Consider the following 8,445-nt stretch of genomic DNA (forward strand, 5'->3'; position numbering starts at 1 on the left):
TGTTAAAGATATTTTCCACAAAACAAATAAGATGAAGAAATAACTGCTTCTCAAAATGATATTTGTGAAACTGAATTGATGAAAGTTTAATTGTTTACAAATCATCTGGCCAATGAATATAGTTCAAAATAAAAATATCTTGATATTAAGTACACTTACAAATAAAACTTATCTTAACACAAAGTTTTGTAGTTTATCATTCTTGTGCTTTGCTGTGACATCACCTGTAACTGGGTAGAACTGACACTTTGGAGTTAATAACAAAAGTGAAAGTAAAATAAATCAATCTTTCATCTATATATAAACGGAGAGAAAATGAGAAGTTTTAAAACCCAAAACTTACATTATTATGGACAATAAGCACAAGGGATGTTAACCTCCTCCATAGTGGCTGGAATATCATTTTGACTCAGTTGTATGACTTTATACAACTGGATATAAATGCAGTTGTATAAATATATCATAATACATTTTCTAATTATTCTTAGAAAATCTTTTATACTTAGAAGATCTCTTTTGATTTGTCCAAAAAGACTTTTTAAAAATCACCTCATCAACTGAAAGATTCACAGAGAAAAGAACAGAAATATAAACTGTCAACTAGACCAGATCCTCCTCCTCCTCCAGCCAGCAGGTATCGGGCGAGAGGTGGGGTCACTTGAACAGGCCGCCAGTCCGTTGTAGTCATGGAGATCTCAGCATCAGTTTCTGTAAGATTCTGGTGGAAGATTTTTTACTGATATCACTTCAACTGAAAATAAACAGTTCACCCCTTGTCCATAAATTGCTAGGAATAGTTTATATTTAGTAACTTTTTTTTATTATTATTCAGACATTCACACATTCAGGTGCAACAGATGACAGATCGATGTCAACACTCATTTCGAGGGTCCCGTCATTGTTGGAGAGATTTTCTCCTTTGAATGTGACATCATGACTCTCCTCTTCTTTCCTCCAGAATATCTAATTTCCTATAAGGACAGAAACCTGCAGCGTAGCGACTGACTGGAGAGGATGAAGTCTTCAGGAGGAGAGACACTGAGGGAAGATCTGTGTAGAAAAAAGGAACAGTTTTATCTGTAACTTTATTTAGAGAATCACCATTTTTGTGTGATTTCTACCTGTTCACAGAGAACTTTTCTGATTATTCACATCCTTCTTTGCTATTGAGACCAAATCTGGATGAGTTAATCCTTAATTTGTCCAATCAGATGTGTGCCATGGTTTCACTTGTGTTTGTTGATGAAGCCTTGAGGTTTTACAGTTTCCCATCTCTGTCTTCAGGTCAAACACTAGAAAATCTTCTCCATCATAACCAAACTATTTATATCCATTTATTTGTTCAGTTTCATCATCCCACTCACAGCTGTACATTGACTGGTAAAACACAAACAGAACATTTTTATATTATATAACCTAAAGTTTTGATTAAGATTAACAGAGAACATTTGTGGCTCAATGGTCACAAATAGTCAGAAAATCAAACTGAACATTTAGTTTGATTCTTTTCTTTTTAACTCAATATAAATTATTGAACAATTGTTGAACTTAATGGTAGAAAATCTTTTGTATGATTCCTTCTGACATATTTTCTTGGAAGAGCCAGTGCTGATTAGAAATAACAAAAACCTCCAACAACAAATCTATCTCTCTTTTTTTGCTCTATAGATATTAGAAATAGAAATTTCTTTATTGTCCCACAGTGGGGAAAATCTGATGCAACAGCAGATAAGTGACAAGCAATCAATACAAATAGGTTCACAAAAAGATAGAATATAAAAACAGAATGAACATACACTGTTGTAACAAACTTTACAAAAATTCAACAAACTGCGCATTTATTTTAAAATAGCATAGTGTGGTACAAAGGAATGTGCAACTATGTGGGTTAATTTAAAAATGTTGAAGATGTGCATTTGTATTAAAGCATTACAAAGACTGCAATAAGTGACAATAAATAACAACAACGCAACAGAATTGTTCCTACACCATCAGAAATATTATTCAAACTGAAAATGTCCAAATGTCCAACATTCTTTGACTTTTGAAACATATTCATTTTTTCTAGAAATTTCTAAGAATAACGTTAAAATGTATTTTTTCTCGTAATTTTACTTTCTATCTACAATGGCCCTATTATGTGCTGCTGCTTAAGGAATCCAGCAGGGGGCGCACAGCAGTTAATTTCACAACTTCACGCAGAATATCAAAACTTCAAATTTGTTGTTTATCAAGAATGAGTCCCAGATTCAGATAAGCAATAGCATAAAATGACAAAAAAAGAAAAAAGAAAGTTGAATCTACATTTACTTTGGATAAAATAACTGATAAATAAAATAGTTAATTATAAAAATTATATTTTATGATAAACTATTAATAAGTTATATTGATATCACCATAAATTTATGTTACAAGTTATTCATGCTATATGTGTTAGAGAGCCACAAATCACCAAATAAATACTACTGGAGAAATCCAGATAAATAATCTTGTCTCCAGTTTATTTCCTGCCTTTTAATTAACTAATTACTTAGTTGGAATTGGGACAAAATTCTGTCCAGAGTTGCTTTGTGACCCACTTCTGATTAGACATCCAATAATAGACAAACATAAACTAACCTTCAGTTGCTGCTTTGCTATTTTAATGTTTCCCTAAAGAGCTGCTGGTTCACCAAACAGACCTGAGTCTGAATCTCCCAGTTCTGTGGATCCTCCAAAGTAAAGTTCATCTGTTCCTCATTGGATACATTTCTGATGCTTCTGTCGTCACAATGACTTATTTTAATATTGTCAACAAACTCAACAGACACCTGGGCAGGGAAATCTGGGACCCCAGAAGATCCAATGTAGAAATACAGCAGAGTGAGTAAAAATGTAAATGTAAGAAATGTAAAAAAAGAAAATAAATGTTTAAATGAGCTTTGGTTCGTTGTAATTTTATAAGAACTTTCAGTTACCATACCATAATAACTTTATTTATGAAGCACTTTATACACCGACAGGACCAAAGTGCTATACACAATCATAAAATACAATGCAATTATAAAATAGAAAAGATTGAAATATAAAATACATACAGACACAATAAAACAAAATGAAAACCTCTCAGGTTGTGCCAAAAGCCAAATAAAAAAGATGAGTCTAAAGAAGGGACTTAAAAACAAAAAGTGAAGAGACCTGTCTTCTGCCCAAAGTTAGATCATCCCATAGCTTGGGAGCTGCCACAGAAAAAGCCCGGTTCCCTCTGAGCTGCACTTTGTTGTTGGCACCTTCAGAAGCAGCTGATCATCTGACCTGAAGGAACGGGACGGTGTTTACGACTGTAACAGCTCAGACAGATAGGGAGGGGCGAGGCCATTAAGAGCTTTAAAAACAAATAAAAGGATTTTAAAATGAATCCTAAAATGTTCTGGTAACCAGTGTAAGGAGCTAAAATAGGGGAAATATGGTCAAATTTTCGCGTACCTGTTAAAAGACATGCAGCAGCATTTTGTACCCTCTGAAGCTGGGAAATATATAAATCACTGACTCCTATGTAAAGTGCATTACAGTAATCCAGCCGTGTGGTCACAAGCGCATGGATCACTGTTTCAAAGTGCTGTCTGGAGAGAATAGGTTTTACTTTGGCTAGCTGCCTTAAGTGGAAAAAGCTGGATTTTACAACTGCTTTAATTTGTGCTTCCAGCTTTAGACCAGCATCCATCTTAACCCCTAAATTGGTAATAACTGGCTTGACATACTGGGCCAAAGGGCCAAGATTGGTCAGGGAATCTAAAGTGGATCTAAAATCACTACCTCTGTCTTATCCTCATTAAGTTTCAAGAAATTTAGAGCCACCCAGGCTTTCAGATCTTCCAGACATAAAAACAGAGAGCGAAGAGAGGAGGAGTCTGTGTTCTTTAGTGGTAAATATATCTGTGTATCATCTGCATAACAATGAAAAGCAATCCCATATTTTCTAAAAATAGAGCCAAGAGGAAGGAGGTACAACAAGAAAAGAAGCGGGCCTAGAACTGAGCCCTGTGGGACACGACAGTGGAGCAGAGGGGGACCCATGGGCATCAAGACAGACACAGAAAGTACGCTTGGCCAAATAAGATTTAAACCAATCCAGCGCGATGTGACCGATGCCCACCCACTGTTCCACACGGGAAAGTAAGATGCCATGATCAACTGTATCAAAAGCAGCTGATAAATCCAACAGCAACAAAACAACACAGTCACCAGAATCAGTTGCTAAAAGTATATCATTAAAAACTTTTAAAAGAGCTGACTCTGTGCTATGAAATGGTTTAAAACCAGACTGAAAAACCTCTAAAATGTTATGTTCATTAAGATAAGCCAGTAGCTGATAATAGACTACCTTCTCAAGAATTTTTTTAATAAAAGGCAGTTTAGAGATACTGTAGGTCTATAATTCGCCAGAACAGCAGGATCCAAAATCGGTTTCTTCAGTAGAGGCTGCAGAACTGCATGTTTCAGAGTTTTAGGAGCAACACCTGAGGACAAGCTGCTATTTACAAGAGCAAGTAATGAGGGACCTATAGTAAGAAAAACATATTTAAATAATTGGGTGGAATAGCATCATCTGGAGAACCAGTTGGCCTTAAGTGACCAACCGCCTCCTGCAATGATTGCAAAGTCACACATTCAAAGCTGTAAAACAGCAGAACAGGCACAACGACTGAAGGGTCATCAGCAGAGGGGACGATCTGGGCCCTAATAGAAACGACTTTCTCATCAAAATAGTGTAAAAAACTTTCACATACAGTAGGTGAAGTCTCCATAAAACCACTATGTGGATCATTTAGAACAGAGTTTATAGTTTTAAATAAGATAGCAGGATTGTGACTGTTTGATACAATCAGATCCGACAGGTGTCTTCTTTGGGCGTCTTTTACAATCCTTTGATAACGGCGCCAGCATTCCTTCAGTATTTGGAGCAACACCTGTAGTTTGTCCTTTTTCCATTTGCGTTCAGCTCTGCGACAGTCTCTCCTGGCATCCAGAGTGACCTCATTTAACCAGGGTTCACGCTTGGATTTTGGAAGTCTAATTTTTGGTGGTGCCACCGAATCCAGAGCTACTTTACTGGTAGAGTAAAACCAGTTGCTGAGTTCCTCGGTGTTATTTCCCACAGCCTCTGGGATGGTACAGTCCTGATTAAAAACAGAAGAAAACTGACCAGCAGTAGTAGGGTTAAGAACACAACAGAGCCGAGCTGCAAGGCGTGCTTTAGTTTTAGCACAGGACAGCGTTATCGCAAATAAAACAGGCATATGGTCAGAAAACAATGAGTCACCAATGACTAAATTAAAAACAGGTAGACCATAAGATAAAACCAGATGAAGGGTGTGACCATGCTCACACTCAGTGAGCATTCACAACATTCAGTTGTGAAAGTTTGATGGATCATTGTGCAACATTAATTCTCTCCTACTCTTGAAGAAAACAATGTTTGTTTAACAGAACTGAGGCCTGATAGCTGTCAACCAATTGAGTTCTTTAAAGTAAAATAACTGTTTGTCATTAGTTGCTAGGCAGATATCAGTGTAACAGGTTACTCCCCTTTTTCTTCTGTTTTTTTTATAATAAATAAATAACACAACATTTTGATATAGATTTGATTTATACTTTAATAATAGTTTTAGAATATCAGTCACACTTAACTGTAACATTAATCAGTATATAAAAACAGTTAATCCTGAATTTTGAATGCAAATACACAAATTTATGACATCTGCTTGTTAAGAAAATACACCGTAGGCCAACTAAAAACTGTTGAATTAAAAATATTTATAGCTAAACTACGTTTTTAAACTTTGTGAGCAAAATCATGTTTTAAAAGATAAGCAAAAATTAAGAAAAATAAACTGTGAAGGATGTTTTCAAGTCAAGCCAAAGTTATTTACATAGTAAATTTGCAACAAGATCAGCTGAACAAAGAACTTCACAATAATTACAGCATCACAGGTAGAAATTTAATCAAATAACTTTTGTGAGTGTAGAAGCAACACTGAGACAATTTTACCTCTAGACAGATAGAAACTACACAAATAAAACTACACAACTATTTTGTGTAGTTTTATATTAACTACACAAAATAAAACATGTTTTATTTCTGAAGGTTTTAACTAGAATGAGCTAAAAATTTAACTTCACTGACGGATGAATTGTAATGTACTGATGACTTTATTTAAACACAATATAAAACAAATAATTGTATCCAGCTAAAACTAAATAAATATAAAACTTTATGCAGAGAGAAAGCAAAACTTAGTTTTATTTAACTTGAAGGTTAGATTTTTTGCCATTCGGACCCAGCAGAAGCTGAGAATCTCCCCCAGATGGACAGTTTAAGGTGAGGATTAGGGTTTTCTTCCTCCTGGACCCGGATACTAGTGGTGGAGTGGAGACCAGAAAGGAGGGAGGCTTGAAGAAGCCTGGGAGGTCCAGGTATGAGGAACCTTGTAAAGGGATTCTTGAGTAATGATTGGCTGAGGCGGAACGAGGACCTGTGGCTGTTTGGCTGCAGTGGAAATGAAGCGATTGGATGATGCAGGTTGGAGAGAAACCCAGCTTGAATTTGCACCTGGGCTTCATAAATAAATCACTGTATGTAAAAAATATGTCATGAAAGAGTTGGAATTCATTGTATGTATAATCATTCAAATGTGAAAAAGTAATTTGAGGCAATAAATTTCTATTAACTTAAGCTTTTTACAGTCAGTAATAAAAACTTAATCCCATTAATCTGAAGGTGTTTCTAATTAGAAATTATATTTCTTTAAGTATATTTGATATCTGTTAACATTTTTCCCAGTTATAAATGTTAAAGTAATTTCTGTGTTAAATTGGACAATTTATTGAAATTCATGGAAGCTGAATTTCGGTGAATTCACAGAATTTCAAGACTTGTCCAAAATCAAGTCTAGGAAAGAATAATTTTTTAAAAACACAAAACTTGTCACTGTCATATTATACAAATAAATAAACTGTTATAATTTTTGTGATCAAATCCTCCCAAAGGCATTTTTTTAATCTTATTATTTAGTCCTTGTGAACTCGGTAAGAACTCGGTAAGAACTCGGTTAGAACTGACTTTCACCTGATCTTGCCGGTACGAACTTTCCAAGAACACAAGAACATACTTGCGTTCTTGAATAATTAGAAACGGGCATTTTCTGCAAAAGTACCGTCGCCAGGCAACCGTTCCAGCCAATAGAATGAAAGAGCTTTGCTGGGCGGTGGGAGTTTGTTTCCTTCTAGTGGGTTTGCCTGTGTGGTTACTATGGATTGTAGAACCTGCGCCACCCAGTGGATGGAGGGAGGAACAACTTCAGCTTTCTGCTTCGTTACAACTTAGATTTAAGGACTTTGCGATCGATAGCTTTGCATTGACTTACATGATAGACAGCAAGTCTGTGTTCTCTTCCTCACTAAATATCTGCCAGCAGTGCTACTGATCATCAACAACCTACTGATCTTAGGCAGGTGTGTTCACCCAACTAAAGAAAATGGACCGTGTTACCACTTAGTCACGACATGCTATCTATCTAGAGAAAAAGTATATATCTATAAACCTATCCATCATAGATTAGATAATACAGACAGACAGCTGGATGACTGGACGCAAGCAGGTTTCTACTACAGTAGCCACACAGAGACATAAATTCATGTCTAAGGTCCCACAGGCGCCCAGTACAACACTTTCATTCTATTGGCCGAGAGGTTGCCAGGCGACGTACTTTTTGTTTCCAGCGCGAGCTGAGAGGTTCGATCCCAGCTGAGAAAAATTCACTCACTTAGCTCGCTAGCTTGTGTTGACAGCTGCACAATTAAACCGATTAGCATTAATAATCATAACAAGGGGATAAAGTAGCTAAATATGTTAAGATAGATATTTTACTTACCGCTCCTCTCAAAGCCAGGCTGAGGGCTAAAGAGGCTGTACTTCAACATGGCTAAGGCGCTGTTGTAGCCATATGATTGGCTTATCAGGTATAACCCCCACGTGGGGTCCGTTCATATGATTGGCTGAAACAAGGAAGATATCTGATTGGTTGCTGATCATTCTGTTAAAAAAAGACATTTTAGCGAGTCTCAAAATTCACATACAAAATCGCTGAGTTTATAGTTGACTTGTCGAACCGACCCGCAAAATATTTAGGCTTCTCACTGTTCTTTAGGCTAAGATGAAAAAGCTTTGAGGATCTTTATGAATAAGTGCCCAGATTTACAGAGTATAATATATAAATAAATTTTATGTAAACTTACAAATAGACACAAATTGAATTAAGGAATTTATTTCAGAAAAGGCAATATTTTACATACAAAATAAAACCGCAGTGATATCAGAACATCATGTTTCTCTTCAAAAACAAACCAGAAACTCAATAATAAAATAAATCCCACCTAATAAAGTACAGAGTGTAAATCAACTGT

General features: G+C 35.9%; 1 pseudogene; it reads right to left on the reverse strand.

Annotated features, from left to right (window-relative positions):
• Positions 1–792: 792 nt before the first annotated feature.
• LOC111610623 lies at positions 793–3,093 on the reverse strand (annotated as a pseudogene).
• Between the last annotated feature and the right edge of the window lie 5,352 nt (positions 3,094–8,445).

The sequence above is a fragment of the Xiphophorus maculatus genome, chromosome 13, assembly GCF_002775205.1.
Source record: "Xiphophorus maculatus strain JP 163 A chromosome 13, X_maculatus-5.0-male, whole genome shotgun sequence".
In the NCBI taxonomy this organism is placed as follows: Eukaryota; Metazoa; Chordata; class Actinopteri; order Cyprinodontiformes; family Poeciliidae; genus Xiphophorus; species Xiphophorus maculatus.